Raw genomic sequence first — 17,088 nt, 5'->3', positions numbered from 1 at the left:
CCATATGGGTGCTGGTTCAAGTCCTGATTGCTCCACTTCTGATATGGCTCCCTGCTAATGCACCTGGGAAAGCATCAGAGGATGGCTCATGTTCTTGGTCCCCTGAACCCACGTGGGAGAGCTGAAAGAAGCTCCTGGCTCCTGGCTTCAGATCAGCTCAGCTCTGGTTGTTGCAGCCAATTGGGGAGTGAACCAGTGGACGGAAGACCTTTCTCTCTATCTCTGCCTCTCTATGTAACTCTTTCTTTCAAATAAATAAAAATGAATCTTTAAAAAAAAAGAAATTTATTACATTAGGCAACACATATAAACTTGTATTTTAGAAAGCTTGTCCTTTAGAAAAATTTTAGACCTACAGAGCTAAAAAAAATGTGGTACAAATGTGAACTTTTGAATAAAAAATATTTTTCATGAATGCATGGTGTTACAAAACACAATAATACATCACTGAGAACCAAAAATAAATTGGACTATCTCATTATGTGATTTGAAATTTAGGGACAAAACATCCTTTACTTTTCTTGCAAAGAATGTAAATAGTGTTGTGATATCAAATTCATTCTAAGTTTAGATACCCCATGGGCAAGTTTGATCTAATGAAAACAAAGCTGTTGGATCATTTACCTCATAGATTCTGCTACCTTTAAAATAACATATCTGTAATAATACATTAAGAAGAAAACATATTTATGCTTAAAAATACAAGTTCAACTATTACAAACTGTTCAGCAAAATTTAAAATTGTATGTTTTTAACATTCTAAAATGGAACATTTTCCTTTGCTTTCCAAAAAAATGTGATACACTTTAACATCTTGAGAATAAGAACTGAGAGTGTATAAAGTGAAATATATTTTAAGGAGAGAATTTAAAATGTTCATTTTTAAAGCAACAAAAACAGCTTTCACTTCTTGGTTTGCATTTTAAATTTGTATACACACACACACACACATTTTTTGCCATCCTGACTGGTTACGGCAAATTACCACATACCAGAATCAATTGCTTCCCAACCATTTACAATTTCTTCACTTCAAAGAAAAATACTTGACTGTGTCTCTTGAGGAAACAAGTAAATATAATACTTTGGCATCATTTTTACAAAACTGAAATCTGTAAGAACACAGACACCACTGCAGAAATATTCTCTAAGAATGTACTCATGCATATTGTTCTTACAATGGATTCAAGCCCATGTCATATGAGAGCAACTCCTTGCTCAATATTCACAATATTCACATTCTTCTAAATATCCCTTTAACATAATGGCCATAGTTGGACAACAATTTGTGTATGCTGACTTTGCTAGTCTTCTTGTTTTTTTGGGACAGAGTATCTTTTTTGAATTTAGGCTGACAAGTGATACAACCCCCTCCACAAAGTAAGATGCCTAAACATTAGAGCACTGCTCCTGACACCAGCTCACTTGTTCCTCTATATGGGGTTTATGAATGACTTACATGAATGGAAATATTGGAAAGAGTAAATGAGCTACCAAACCACTCCCCCTCTTTTTCTGTATTTAGGATTTTTCTAGGATGCCTACAAGAGAACATGAGTCCTTGTCTGCCCTCTTTCATACTGTAAATTTAGCAAAAACAAAACAAAACAAAACAAACAAACAAACAAAAACTGTGCTCTGTAAGTGGCTAGGTAAGGATGCAAGGTAATGTACTAGGGGCAATGGACGGGAGTCTTTGTTGCTAAGCACCAAGACTAACAACTCTGTGGGCTAGGAAGCTTACATTTTGACTTCCTTCCATGTCTAGCTTGAATTATTCAGAATACAAAGAAAGTAGGAATGTAAGTTATGAACACACTTCACTGTCACAAGTTTTATGATACTCATCAGTTTGTAATCAGGAATGACTTAAAATTTAACCCAAAATACCACAGTAAACTATGGTGGATTCATCAACATCTACACTTATAATTAACATCCACATCTCTAATTTTATCTCTCTATGAATGATCTGACAATAATTATTATCTGGGATAATAATTTTCATAATGCACCAAAAAAGTGAACTTTGAAACCCTTGGGAATTGGATAAGATAAATATGTCTGTATTTGATGAGCCCAGGCTGAGAAAGAACTTGTAAGTGCAATACCAGTCACAATACCTACCAAAAAGTTAAATACCTTGGAACAAATTTAATTAAGAATGTGAAAGATCTCCACAATGAAAATTATAAAACATTAAAGGAAGAAATAGAATAATGCAAAAAAGTGGGAAAATATTTCATGTTTGTGCACAGGAAAATCAATATCAAAATGTTCATACTACCCAAAACGATTTATAGATTCAATGAGATCTCAATCAAAACTCCAAGAACATTCTTCTCAGATCTAGAAAAAAGAATGCTAAAATTTGTATAGGAACACAAGAGACCCCCCCCCCCCAAATAGCTAAAGTAATGTTAAACAAGAAAAAATTGGAGGTATCAGAATACCAGATTTCAAGACACACTACAGGGCAGTTACATATGAAACAGCCTGGGACTGGAACCAATGTATACCAATGAAACAAAATATAAACCAAAGAAATTAATCCATGCAGGTACAATCAACATCTTTGACAAACGAGCTAAAATCAATCCCTGGAGAAAGGACAGTCTCTTCAACAAAGAGTGTTGGGAAAATTGGATCTCTATATGATATGCAGACGTATGTAGCAAGACCTGTACTTACACCCCATACAAAAATCAATTCACAACTGATCATGAATCTAAATCTATGACCTAATTAAAGAAATTACTAGAGGAAAACATTGGGAAAACTCTGCAAGACATTGGCATAGGAAAGACTTCTTGGAAAAGACCTCAGAAGCACAGGCAATGAAAGCAGAAATAGACAAAGGGATTACATCAAACTAGGAAGCTTTTTTGCTGCAAAGGAAACACTCAGCAGAGTGAAGAGTGGTATAAAATATTTGCAAACTATATAACTGATAAAGGGTTAATATGTGATGATTAAAGATTTCAAGAGACTCAACTGCAACAAAATAATGCAGTTAAGAAATGGGCAAAGGACATGAACAGAATTTTTTTTTTTTTTGACAGGTAGAGTGGATAGTGAGAGAGAGAGAGACAGAGAGAAATATCTTCCTTTTTGCCGTTGGTTCACCCTCCAATGGCCGCTGCGGCCGGTGCATAGTGCTGATCCGAAGCCAGGAGCCAGGTGCTTCTCCTGGTCTCCCATGCGGGTGCAGGGCCCAAGGACTTGGGCCATTCTCCACTGCCTTCCCGGGCCATAGCAGAGAGTTGGCCTGGAAGAGGGGCAACTGGGATAGAATCCGGTGCCCCAACTGGGACTAGAACCCAGGTGTGCCGGCACTGCAGGCTGAGGATTAGCCTGTTAAGCCATGGCGCCGGCCCATGAACAGAAATTTTTCAAAGGATGCAATCAATACAAATGGCCTATAGACACATGAAAATATGCTAAGGGTAATGAGATGACTGGGTAAAATATCATGACCGGGGCATCCCATGTGGGAGCCGGTTTGAATCCCAGCTGCTCTGCTTCCGATCCAGCTCTCTGCTATGCCCTGGGAAAGCAGTGGAAGATGCCCAAGCCCTTGGACCCCTGCACCCGCATGGGGGACAGGGAAGCAGCTCCTGGCTCCTGGTTTCATATCTGTGCAGCTCTGGCCTTTGCAGCCAACTGGGGAGTGAAGCAGCAGATGGAAGCCTTCTCTCTCTCGCTCTCCTGCTCTCTATCGCTCTCGCTCTCTCGCTCTCTAACTCTGCCTTTCAAACAATCTTTTTTTTTTTTTTTAAATGTCATTGCTAACAGCAAGAAACACACAGGAAATATTAAAAAGACGAAAGACAGACTAGAAAACACGTATCTACAAGAGAAATGGACCAAGAGGATTAACCACGCAATATCTTTAAACAACGTTCAAAGGAACATCACAGAAACTTCCCACAAGAGAAATCGTTCCGGATGTGAAGAAACAAAGACCAGAAGTCGATGATCCGCAGTTGGCGGGGACTCACCTGGAGCGGCTTCTGCAGCTCATGGCGAACTCTGGAGGTCCCGAGAGCCCCGAGGAACACGGAAGCCACAGCGACCCCACCGGCCTCAGACCCCAAACCCGGCCTGCACTCCCGTCGCCTGGCAACAACCTCCCCACGCCCACTGTGCCAGCGAGCGTGCTGATTGGCTACGGCTTTTGTGACACCCCTCACGCCCATTGGCTTTGCAGCTGTCCAATCAGGGGCCCTGGTAAGGGTGGCGGACAACTTCCTCATCTCGCGAGATCCCTGTGTCCTAGTCGCGTCCAGACTACAGCGGGAAGAGCGTCCCTGCGGTGGCTTGGCCTTCTCCTCTCTGAGAAGAGGAAGCCCCGGACCTCGGGAGCAGGAAGTGGTGAGTGTGTGGGGCCAGGTTTCCCAGAAGGGGCCGTGGGCGGATGGATCCTGCCAGAACCAGCTACAGAGGGAGCTGGACTTCCCCCACCTGAGCTCTTCCATCCGCGGACCCCACCGCTGAGAGCTGGGCCGGCTCCGGACACGGGCAACAGGCCCCGTCCCTGCACCAGCGGCCTCGGCTCGCTCCAGAGCCTCCTCTCCCTCTGTGTGCGCGCAGTCCGCCTCTCCCCAGGTTGTGTGGAGAGGACGGAGGGAGATCGGGGAGCGTGGACTGCGCTGTGGCCTTTTGTTGAAGTGAGGCCGGCTCCAGCCTTCAGGCCCTGTTTGCCTGTCTTACCAGTTAGCTAAACGTGGGCTGGAACGCGTGCAATGTACTGCACACTGCTTTCCATTAGGTTCTCTAGTTATAGTAAATTCTCATTCTTCTTAGAAATTATGTAACATTTCACTAAGAATCACCTTTATAATCAAGGAAGGCCAAACACCCATATGGGTGCTCCAATCCACTGCACCCACGTGGAAGACACGGAGGAAGCTCCTCATTCCTGGCTTCGGATCGGCATAGCTCCAGCTGTTGCGGTCATCTGGGGCGTGAACCAGCGGATGGAAGACCTCTCTGTCTGTATCTCTCTCTCTGTAACTCTTTCAAATAAGTAAAATAAATCTTAAAAAAAAAAAGAAAATATGTTGTTGATGCTAATTTGGCAACATTTCCCAAACACCAGAATTGTAAGCTCAAATTGCATGGTATTGAGCAAAAATAACCAAGGCGCTGAGGGCTCTAGGTATAGACTTATAAAACAAAATCTTGAAATCTGGTGCCTCTTTTTTTAGACAAAAGACTAGGGAAAAAATGATATCAGTTGTATATGGGGAAGATAAGTACTTTTAGGGGAACTAAATGATGGCTTCTGTGCTCCTATGGAAGGTGGGAGTGTCAGAAATATGGCATTGATCACATATTTCCCTTTCTAAAACATCTTCCCTACAGGTCCAGAAACTGCTCAGGTGTGGGTGTAGGTGGTTGAGCAACAGGCAGTCCTGCCTTCTTGATTCCCCATAAAGATACAGGTACAGTTCATTTTCATGTTTGCAGTGCTTAAGAGTTTCAGGGCATACAGTGCATGATCTTGATTTTGAATGTTTTCTGTGTTTCTGCTTAATGTCATGTGAAAAGTTTTTGAAGTTCCCTTTTTATTTGGTGTTAACATTTCAGCCACTTAAATCGGGTTTGCTGTTATTTCTACATGAAAGCTTAATTACCAAGTGTAATACATTCAGAACACTTTCCCCAGGCCTTTTGTTTCCTGCTAACATCTTGGGTCCTGTAAAATCTTTTGGGTTCTAGACTCTGGATGTGTAAATTCTGTTAGCTCTGAACTGTTCTTTGTGAAATGTCAATCATATCTGCTAGGTGCAATGCCAAGGAAATATTCTTAGAGTAGAAAAATGCTCTTCTCATTTGCTATTGTCCTTCTGGATGGGATGGAGGGTGGATGACTGGAGCTGCAGGAACCATTTTGTACCATGAGGGGATGTTATGGATAAGGCAACAAGGCAAATGAGCCCCTCCTGGAATGAATATCTTTGAATCCTTAAATGTGAGAGAAGTGTTAAGCTACAGGTGGTTTTATTTTTTTAGACATTATTTATTTAAAAGGCAGAGTTACAGAGAAAGAAAAGTCAGAGAGAGGTATCCTCCATCTGCTGGTTCACTCCTCAAATAGCTGCAGCCACTAGGACTTAGGCTGAAACCGTGAGCTAGCAGCTTCATCCAGGCCTCTCACCTGGGTGCAGGGACCTGAGTACTTGGATTCCGCACTGCTTTCCCAGGTGTATTAGCAGGGAGCTCCAGCAGAAGTGGAGCAGCCAAGACTAGAACTGGCACCCTATGGGATGCCAGTCATAGGCTGTGATTTAACCCACTATACCACAATGCTGGCCCCTAAGCTACACTTTTAAATATTTACTTTGTGTGCCACTCATAGCTGGAATAAACTATAATACACGTGAGTCATTTCATTTCTTTGATACTGACAATAACCCTCTAAACAAGCACTGTGATACTCTCCATGGGCAGGTGAGAAAGTGGAGCCATAGAATCTAAACACCTTTCTCAGGGCCACACAGCTGAGTGGGAAAACTGAGGTTCCTGCACCCCTTTTTAGGCACTACAGTACCTTCCTCAAATGGAAGATGAATCAAACAGAAGAAATCCTGGTGGCTTTGTCTTTGTACTAAGACAAAATTGTGAGTCCAACTCTTTAGTGGCCCATTAGGTGACCGTGGATAGTTTAGTTCAAAATCCTTCTCCCAGACATCTTGTAGAGTACATGGTGTTTTCACTGGGATGTTTTTAGTTCAGGTCACTAAGAGCCCATCTCCAACCAGCTTGAACAATGAGGAGAGCCAGACACAGTGGTCCTGGGCTTGATAAATTCAATGGCTGAGTGACGTCAGTGAGAACACGGGTTCTTTTCACCTCTGCTCTGTGACTCACAGCACTACCATTATCTGAAGTTGATTCTCTTTGTGGCAAAAGGAATTAGGCTTGGAGCAAGCAATTGAGATTATCCACACTCTTATTTATGGGTAATAGAAAGAGAATGGAATTCCTTTTCTTTAAAAACTGAGGTGGGGGGTGAGTGCTTGGCCCAGTGGTTAAGACGGCTCTTGAGAAACTTTCATCCCAAATTAAAGTGCCTGGTACAAGTCTTGGCACACTTGCAATTCCAACTTCCTGCTAATGTGCAACCTGGGAGGCACAGGTGATGGCTTATGTAGTTGGGTCCCTGCCAACCATGTGGGGAGACCAAATTGAGTTCTCTGATCCCACCCTCAGTGTGGCGCAGCCCTAAATATTTCAGGCCTTTGGAGAGTGAAATGGCAGATAGAAGGTCTCTTTCTGTGTCTCAAATAAATAAACATATAAATATGTAAATAAATAAATAATATCAAAGTAGAGGGTGTTATGGTACAGTGGGTTAAGCTGCCACTTGGAATGCCCACAGCCAATATTGGAGGACCTAAAATCAGGTCACACCTCTGCTTCCAGTTGAGCTTCTTGCTAATGCACCTGGGAAGCAATGGTGATAACCTAAGTGTGTGAGCTCCTGACACCCATGTCGGGGAACAGGACGGAGTTCCTAGCTTCAGCCTGGCCCAGCCCTGCTTTGCAGACATTTGGGGAGTGAGCCAGTGATTGGAAGTGCTCTTTAATACATAAATCTTTTAAAACTCTAGGTAGGATTTTCTCACCAATCACCTCCTGTCCAACAGCAAAGTTTGGAGGTATCATCAGAGGTATCATCTGAAGTGGGACATTAATAGACAAATGACCATCAAGGCCAGGGGAGTGGGTTCAGACAGCACTGTAATGTTTTAAGAGGAATGCTCCCTCTGGACCAACTACTCAGAGATCTTTCCTGCAACCCTCCCTCCCTGCCCCAAGACACTGCTTTCAGAGCTGTCTGTGGCAACAGAGAAGAGGTGGTCTGGAGAGTGGTCACTGAGGAGAGAGGAAGGGCGGGGAACCCCAGGGTCCCCTTTCTCCTGGTCTGGAGCCCCTTCTCCTATGTCACAGCTCTGCAGCAGAGCATGCCTGTCACCTCCCTCAGCCTGTGACACAATCTATTAGCATTGCCCATGGTTACGTTAGACTTGGGGACCACAGTGTGGTGTCCACTATGTCAACTTGAACTTCTAGGTTGGGGCTGGCACTGTGGAGTCATGGATAAAGCTGCTGCCTGCAGTTCCAGTTCTAGTCCTGGCTGTTCCACTTGCAATCCAGCTTTCTGCTATGGCCTGGGAAAGCAGTAGAAGACGGTCCAAGTCCTTGGGCCCCTGGACCCGTGTGGGAAGACCCAGAGGAAGCTTCTGACTCCTGGCTTCAGATTGGCACAGCTCCAGCCCTTGTGACCAATTGGGGAGTGAAAGAGCAGATGGAAGGCCTTTCCTTCTCCCTCTCTCCCTCTCCCTCTCCCTGCCTTTCCTTCTCTCTCTGTGTAACTCTTTCAAAGAAATAAATAAATCTTAAAAAAAACTAGTTTTTCCATGAAGGTGACACCTGAGTGTGTCCCTCCCAGGCAGCAAGGTTGGGAAGAGCTTGTCAGCTAGAAAGACCAGGGAGGTGAGACCAGAGAGCTGCTAGCTGGTGAGAGCCTTATGACCTGACCTGTGTTTGGGAGGGGGGTGTAGCCTGTCCCCATTCCCTCCATCTGAGTGGGAACTGTTCCCCCAGCACAGTTCTAGAGGAAGTTGCTGTGTTTAGCTCCTCGCCCAATCACTGTTGTCTGGAAGGATTCACCAATTAAGCCTCTGCAGTGTGTATGGGAAGGGCTATGGTAAGGGTTTTGCTGTCCCCATTAAAATGCAGTAATGGAGAAACTGTCCCCAGGCACTGCCAGGTGAGCTCCACACCTGCTCTGCCCTCTCTTCTAGAGATTCAGCCTCCCAAGATGCACCACTTCCATAGGCCCCTCCAACTCTTCCTTTATGTGGGGAGAGGGTAGGTGGCAGAAGGCTGCAGGCTCTGCCTGTTGCTAAGGGGAAGTAATTGCAGAGGACCAAAAGGAACACCAGGGTTCTGTGCCTGTTCCTATTACTATGCTACTCAGGCAGTTTTCTTCTGGTTCCATTTGTGAACCATGTGTCTGTCATTTAGAGACTGGGAGTCTGTATCAGCTTCATAACACTTTGCCCAGGGCTCACTGGTTCAGGTGCTCTGCATTCTCCCACAGCCTGCATGCTGCCCCAGGGAGTCCTGCCCACATTATTTTGATAAGTACATCTCTAAAGCCATTTAAAGTAATTTGTGTTTAGAAATGAAACGAGGTCATCATTACTGGCTGACTAGATGGCTATTTAAATGACTAACTTTACCTTGACTTAATTACTGATCTCCCAGTTAGAAGTTAATACATAATTATTTTAAGTTTTTTTTTTTTAAAGATTTATTTATTTTATTTGAAAGGCAGAGTTACAGAGAAGCAGAGAGAAAGAGAGAGGTCTTCCATCCACTAGCTCACTTCCTAAATGGTCACAATGGTCAGAGCTGGGCTGATCCAAAGCTAGGAGCCAAGAGCTTTTCCCAGGCCTCCCATTTGGGTGCAGGGGCCCATGGTCTTGGACCATCCTCTACTGCCTTCCTAGGCCTCAGCAGAGAGCTGGATTGGAAGCAGAGCAGCTGGGTCTCAAACCATGACCTACATGGGATGGTGGCACTGCTGGCCTTACTTACCCTCTATGTCACAGTACCAGTCCCAATATGTAATTTTTAAACCAACATTATCTATTAAACTCTAAAACACCGCTGCCTGTGTTCTACATAAAACTCCCTTAAGTGGCCTCTCCACACTACTACTTTACCATGGCATCCCTGATACCAGCATTTCTTGCACCTGAATTAGCATTTCTCCTGAATAAGTAACTGTGCACCTGTATTGCAAGAGGTCTTTTAAGTGCACAAGAATGTTTTTTAAAGATTTATTTATTTGAAAGTCACAGTTACAAAGAGATTTCCATTTGCTGATTCAGTCCCCAAATGGCCAAGCTGAAGCCAGGAGCTTCTTCTGAGTTTCCCACATGGTATAGGGGCCCAAGCATTTGGACCATCTTCCACTGCTTTCCCAGGCACATTAACAGGGAGCTGGATCAAAAGTGGAGCCAGGACTCAAACTGCTACCCATATAGGATGCTGGCCCTGCAAAAGGTGGCTTAACCCTCAAGAATTTATTTTGAATGACCATCTTTGTGACACAGCAGGGTAAGCTGCCACATGTGAGGCCAACATCCCTTATTTGAGTGCGAGTTGCAGTCCTGGATGTTTTGCTTCCTACTAATGCTCCTGGCAGAAGAAGAGCCCCTACCACCCCTGTGGGAAACTCATATGGACTTCTGGTTCCCATCTTCAGCCTGGGCCAGTCCTGGCTCTTGTGGTCATTTTGGGAGAACCAGAAAATGAAAGATCTGTATCTCCCCTTTCCACCCCCCTATAACTGTCTTTCATAAAAATAAACAAAGTTAATTTTCCACCTGTGGCATTGGCATCCCACATGGGTACCAGTTCTAGTCCCAGCTGCCCCTCTTCCATTCCAGTTCTCTGCTATGGCCTGGAAAAGCAATAGAAAATGGCCCAAGTGCTTGGGCCCTAGCACCCACATGAGAAACTGGGAAGAAGCACCTGGCTCCTGGCTTTGGTTCAGCACAGCTCCAGCTGTTGCGGCCATCTGGGGAGTGAAACAGCAGAAGGAAGACCTTTCTCTCTGTCTCTCTCTCACTCTTTGTAACTCTACCTCTTAAATAAATAAAAAATTAAAAATAAATGGATTTTCTTAAAAAATTTTTTTTGAAATCCATGTACCATTTTTGTATAATAGACATTTTCCATGAACTTTTTGAAGACCGTTCACATGCATAGATTTCAAAATTTGTTGCATAAAATAAGATTATCTTTTAATTCCATTTTCCACAAACTTTTGAAACTCTCTCATATTTGCTTTTATTTCTATTTTTCTATAAACAGTATATATATTTGATTTTATTTCTTGCAAAACATGGATTGTATTTCCTTCCTCATGCTTTCATTCCAGTTTTAGTTTCCTCTTTTCTGCACTCGTAATCTGTCTTGCAATTTCTTCTCATCTCAGTCTATCCTATGTGAGGTTATCAGATCAGACTCCTTGGAGAACAATTTTCATCCTGTTACCCTCTTGTACAAAAGTGGTTAAAAAAATATCCTCATACTTAAGAATGAGGTATGCCTCCTAAGTAGTGGTTTATCCTGCTGCACCACAGTGCTCATCCCTGACCTTTTACTTGCTATTTCCCTGGCATTTTGAATTGTTTTACCTAAATTCATTTGTTGGAGCCAGTGTTGGGATGCATTAGGATAATCTGTTGCCAGTGATGTTGGCACACCATATGGGCACTTATTTACAGCTCAGCTGTTCTACTTCCCATCCAGTTCTCTGCAGTGCATCTGAGAAGCAGCAGACAACCCAAATTCTTGAGTCCCTGCCACCATGAGGGAGACTTGGATGGAGTTCCAGATCCGAGCTTTGATCTGACCCAGTCCCAGCCATTGTGACCATTTGGTGAGTGAATCTGCAGATGGGAGATCTCTCCCTCTCCCTCCCTGTCTCTCTTTCTTTATAACTCTGTCTTCCAAATAAATAAACAAATCTTTTTAACATATTTGTTTTTCAACCTTTTTTCTCCCTACCTTCTAGCATACTCCCTTGGTACTGCTGCTCTCTGTGGACTCATCCTCCTCAGCCTCTGACTAGAGCACAGCCACTCTCCAGTGCTGACATCCTCTGACACACATTTCACTCTGCTGTTCTCTCTAAACTGTAGACTCTGCTTGGGCAACCCAACTAACTCTCATGCATAGAACACACACCTGAGGACTCCAGAGCCTTAGACTTCAGGTCTGAACTAACTTTCATTTTCAGATGACTGGTGAAAAAACAAGTCTGGAAGCCAGGGTGTAGCCTTGTGGTTTAGATGCCTGTATCCCACATTGGAGTTTCTGGGTTTGATTCCCAGTTCCAGCCCCTGACTCCAACTCCCTGGAAATGCAAACCCTGAGAGCTAGCAACTGATGGCTCAGATGATGGGGTTCCCTGCTCCTGGGCCAGCCCTGGCCACTGTGGACTTTTGAGCAGTGAACTAGAGGGTGAATACCACTTCTCTGTCTACTTGTTTGTCTCTCTGCATCTCCAATTAAAAAAAAAAAAAGTATGTCTATATCTTTCATTAAAATAAATTCCTCAATGGCTAAAAATAGTTTCATTGTTAAAGTAAGCAAAAAATAATGCTTCTTGGTTGTAAATGATATTAGAATAATTTACAACTGTAAATCAGACTTCCATAGTGGATAAGGAAGAGAAAGATGAGAGCAATAATTTTTACTTCTGGCTTTGGGGCTTCTTTGTCATGTAACCTTGGAAAATTCATTTAAACTCCGGGAGCCCAAGTTGAGTGTCATTAAAATTGCAGGCTCATCTAGTTGAGGCAAGTGGCATAAAGCTGAGACCCTTCCTTGTTTCTGTACCGAAAGAGCTAAGTGAAATTAGCAAGTCATTTTACCCCTCTGGTTCTTCCTCCGCTGTGAAGTAAGATTGTCTTTATATTTACAGGATTTATTCTACACAGTACTAGCTTGTGGTAAGATTTGCATGACTGTCAGGTCTTCTACAACTCTACTGTATTATTAGCAGTTGACACTGAAGGCGAAATGCTAAACAACATAGAACTGCTAGGACTGGGGCCCAGCCCACACTGTGGCACTGTAGTTAACACCCTGGCCTGAACTGCTAGCATCCCATATGAGTGCCGGTTCAAGACCTGGCTGCTCCACTTCCAATCCAGCTCTCTGCTATGGCCTGGGAAAGCAGTAGAAGATGGTCCAAGTCCTTGGGCCCTGCACCTGCATGGGAGACCAGGAGGAAGTACCCAGCTCCTGGCTTTGGATTGGCATAGCGCCGGCCATAGCAGCCATTTGGGGGGTGAACCAATGGAAGGAAGATCTTTCTCTCTGTCTCTCTCACTGTCTACCTCTGCCTGTCAAAAAAAAAAAAAAAGAATCAATATAGTTATTAAAATTTTTAATTATAATCACTGAGTATTGGTAATTACTTTTTTAAAAGATTTTATGTATTAATTTGGCAGGTAGAGTTAGAGAAAGAGAAAGGTCTTCCTTCCATTGGTTCACTCCCCAAATGGCCACAATGGCTGGAGCTGCACTGATCCAAAGCCAGAAGCCAGGTGCTTCTTCCTGGTCTCCCATGCAGATGCAGGGGCCCAAGCACTTGGGCCATCCTCCACTGCCCTCCTAGGCCACAGCAGAGAGCTGGACTGGAAGAGGAGCAACCAGGACTAGAACCTGGCACCCATATGGGATGCCAGCACTGCAGGTAGAGGATTAACCTGTGCACTGCAGCCCCCACCTCAGTAGTGTAATTACTGATAGTATACTCCTAGTATTGTATATTTTAGTTTACACAATACTTAGATTTGATAAAAATATAGGTAGCGATAGTTATTGCTTCTCTTACTTTTACTGGATTGGATCATAGCACATGTCAATAAACCTTATTTTTTTAAAGGTTTATTTTTTAAGGAGTTACAGAGAGACACACATCAAGAGATATTCCATCTGCTGGTTTACTCCCAAGTGCCTGCAAAAAGCTAGAGCTGGGCTGATCCAAAGCCAGGAGCTTCTTTCAGGTCTCCCACATGGATTCAGGAGCCAAGTATTTGGGCCATCTTCTGCTTTCCAAGGCACATTAGCAGGGAGCTAGATTAGAAGCGGAGCAGCTAGGACATGCACCAGTACCCATATGGGATGCCAGCACTGCAGGTGGTGACTTTACCCAATATGCCATGGCACCAGCTTCAGCCTTTTCAATTTAATAACTAGAGATTATGCACTATTCAACATCCTGGCTTTGGCTGGGCCCAGCCTCCACTGTTGTGGACATTTGGGGAGTGAACCAGAGGTTGAAAGATCTCTCTTCTTCTGCCTCTCCCTCTCTAACTCTGCCTTTCAAATAAATGAGTCTTTGAAATATATACATATATGGGTCCCACACTGTAGTACAGTGGGTAAAGCCACTGCCATATAGGCACTGATTCAAGTCCTGGCTGATCCACTTCAATCCAGCTCCCTGCTAATGTGCCTGGGAAAGCATCAGAGGACTGCCCAAGTGCTTGAGCCCCTGCATTCCTGTGGGAGACCTGAAAGAAGCTCCTGGCTCCTGGCTTTGGATCAGCTCAGCTCAGGCCATTGTGATCATTTTGGGGAGTGAAACAGTAGATGGAAGGTCTGTCTCTACACCCTCTCTGTAACTCTGCCTTTCAAATAAATGTTATAAAAATGAGGGAGAAAAGTGCACTTCTGTTGCTTTCCTCATTACCTAAAGTAACAATCAAAATCTGTTAGGCAAGGGAAGGCAAATGAATAAGGGAAATTCTGAGATGTATGTTGACCATGAAGAGAACAGTTTCCATGTATGTCTTCTGGAAGCCCATGTGAGTTGGAACCAAAGAAAAGAGGACAAAAAAGGGGGAGGCCAATATTCCCCATTTGTCTTCTTCCTTCATTGGTGCAGTGCAGAGTTGAGTAATGTAACATTGGTGTTTATCTCCATACAGTTCACTTCTATTTAGTTGTTTCTCAATCCTCAAAAAGGGATTTAGGTCAATGTTCTATTCTCATCAAAGACCCTGTTGTTTAATAAAAGATTCTGTTAGTAATTTTTACCCTGGGTAAAATTTTTTACCCTGGGTGGGTCTAAGGATGTGCTGTGACTTAGGTTTAGAAAAGAGCATCTTCCTTGCCACCCTCATCTCAGCTCTGGGGCTGTCAGTTCTCCCTGCACAGACACAGTAATGCACACTTCTTCTCTACTACAAAGATCTTCCCCTTATGTTGGTCATAATTCTAGTTATCAACATCAAATCAGCTCACACCTGGACTGTAAGTATTCAATGACATTATTTATCGAAATAAATGTATTCAAATATTCAAAGACCACTTCAAAGCTTAACTGCCTTCAAGAGTTTTTGGCACTTGTAATAGACACTGTGGTTTTCTACACACAAGCACTCACTATTTTATATACCGTTTAACAATTCAAACATCATTTCAGGTTCAGCAATACACAAGAATAGCATGCATGAAATGGAGTCACAAGAACTTTAGTACTCTTCTACATAGTCAACATGTTACGTTAGTTGGGACTCAAAACCACTATGTGGTAACATGAACTGATTTAATGAAAGATATACAGCTAGGTAGTTAAGGCCACAGAATCCCAGACCTATTGATTTTAAATGAGTTTAGATCAACAGCATTCCATTGCATTATCTTCTATCTCACAGTCCTGCTTTTCCAGCAAGACCCACACCCTCAGACCACATATTTCCTGCCTATGTCTGTACAGTGGTGGAAGCTGTTCTGATACAAGCATCTCCTGGACAGTCACCAGCTTCCTGACTCACTACCTAGCTTGGAATCATTAGTTCTGAGGGAACTGAATTGAATGTCAGTCTCTGGCAGTCACAGACTTCTGCCTTAGGAAACAGAACATGTCCTCTACTCTGGGGCTCCCTTTTTCTCATCAACCATGGTGTCTGTGGTGATCTATGGTTTTTTTCTTTTTTCTTTTTTGACAGGCAGAGTGGACAGTGAGAGAGAGACAGAGAGAAAGGTCTTCCTTTTGCCTTGGTTCACCCTCCAATGGCCGCCGCGGTAGGCGCGCTGCAGTAGGCGCGCTGCAGCCTGCGCACTGCGCTGTTCCGATGGCAGGAGCCAGGTGCTTCTCCTGGTCTCCCATGGGGTGCAGAGCCCAAGCACTTGGGCCATCCTCCACTGCACTCCTTGGCCACAGCAGAGAGCTGGCCTGGAAGAGGGGCAACCAGGACAGGATCGGTGCCCCGACCGGGACTAGAACCCGGTGTGCCAGTGCTGCAAGGCGGAGGATTAGCCTGTTGAGCCACGGCACCGGCCGATCTATGGTTTTTCACTCAAGCCCTAGTAGAACTCTGATTCCAAAAAACAGGGATAAGTGTTCTACCTGGGGCTGGTGCTGTGGCATAGCAAGCTACACTGATGCCTGCAGCACTAGCATCCCATATGGATGCCAGTTTGAGTCCCAGCTACTCCAGTTCTTACCCACTCCCTGCTGGGAAAAGCAGCATAAGATGGCCCAAGTGCTTGGTCCTCTGCCCCTACATGGGAGACCTGGAGGAAGCTCCTGGCTTCAGCCTGACCCAGCCCTGACCACTGTGGCCATTTAGGGAGTGAACTAGCAGATGAAAGACCTCTCTCTGCAACTCTACTTTTCAAATAAGTAAAACATCATGTTGTACACCCTTTTCCAGGCAGTTGTACAGCTGGGAGTTGTAGCTTCTTGTATATTTTGGATAATAAGAGTTTTGGTTTGAAAGCAAGCTCATCTGAAACAAAGATCACTCATTATCCTTCGTTAGAGAAGGGAGCTCTGCTCTTTGAAAGTGAAAATCAGAGGCTGTAACATGTGATGAGCTCCACCTGCCAGGTCTGGGGATACTTAGTTGAAAGCCAGGACACCAGGAAAGGAAGCTTTTCAGATTCCCTGGCCCTTGCTTTAGTCTTATATCTTTACTTCCTTTGTTGCTTCTTGGTGCCAAGGGTGTACACTTTATGCTGAAATGAGGAATTTGGTCTTACCTCTTTGGGGGTTTTTTCTATGAAGACTGTATATATTTACCTTGGTTTTAAGGATAGCTTCTGGGGTGGGTGGATTTTTCAGAAGTTTTCACAAGCCAGCCAAAAGCCTATATTTTCTTCACAGAATTCAGTTTTTAAAAAAGCCTTCAATACAGCCAGAATATCTGTAGGAAGGGAAAAGTAGAAAAAAAAGCATGTGAAATTGAAGAACCGAATGATCAAATAATCCCTTGTGCTTTTCTAGTACTAGGATTAGCTATTTTCCAGTTTTTACTCAATCCTGTAGTCCTGAGGATTTAGCTCTTTAAAGACAAAGATGCCAGTAGGCAAAATACTTAAAATACTACTAAAACATAAATACTACAAAATACTACTAAAACATAAATACTTCAGTTTGTTTTTAATGCCAAAATGTATTTGTAGGAGAGGCACAAATCGTCAGGGAACTAAGTCTCTTGCAAACACTGCCTGCAATGAAAAGCATCCTCAGCCTCT

At 43.7% G+C, this 17,088-nt stretch overlaps 1 protein-coding gene across 9 annotated transcripts in view; it reads left to right on the top strand.

Annotated features, from left to right (window-relative positions):
- Window positions 1-4,285: 4,285 nt before the first annotated feature.
- LOC133747153 (zinc finger protein 84-like) overlaps window positions 4,286-17,088 on the top strand; it is a 52,202-nt gene continuing 39,399 nt past the window's right edge. For 6 of the 9 annotated variants that reach the window (XR_009864283.1, XR_009864284.1, XR_009864285.1 and 3 more), the window contains exons 1-3: window positions 4,286-4,374; window positions 5,368-5,447; window positions 11,341-11,470. The gene's annotated coding sequence lies outside the window, so the exon portion shown is untranslated. Of the gene's footprint in view, window positions 4,375-4,848; window positions 4,995-5,367; window positions 5,448-11,340; window positions 11,471-11,605; window positions 12,097-17,088 lie in introns of those variants that run through there. The other 3 variants (XR_009864286.1, XM_062175359.1, XM_062175356.1) reach the window with 3 other exon arrangements.

The sequence above is a fragment of the Lepus europaeus genome, chromosome 18, assembly GCF_033115175.1.
Source record: "Lepus europaeus isolate LE1 chromosome 18, mLepTim1.pri, whole genome shotgun sequence".
Lineage (NCBI taxonomy): Eukaryota > Metazoa > Chordata > Mammalia > Lagomorpha > Leporidae > Lepus > Lepus europaeus.
The sequence above is the reverse complement of the archived record's forward strand: the minus strand, read 5'-3'. Positions and strand labels throughout refer to the sequence as shown.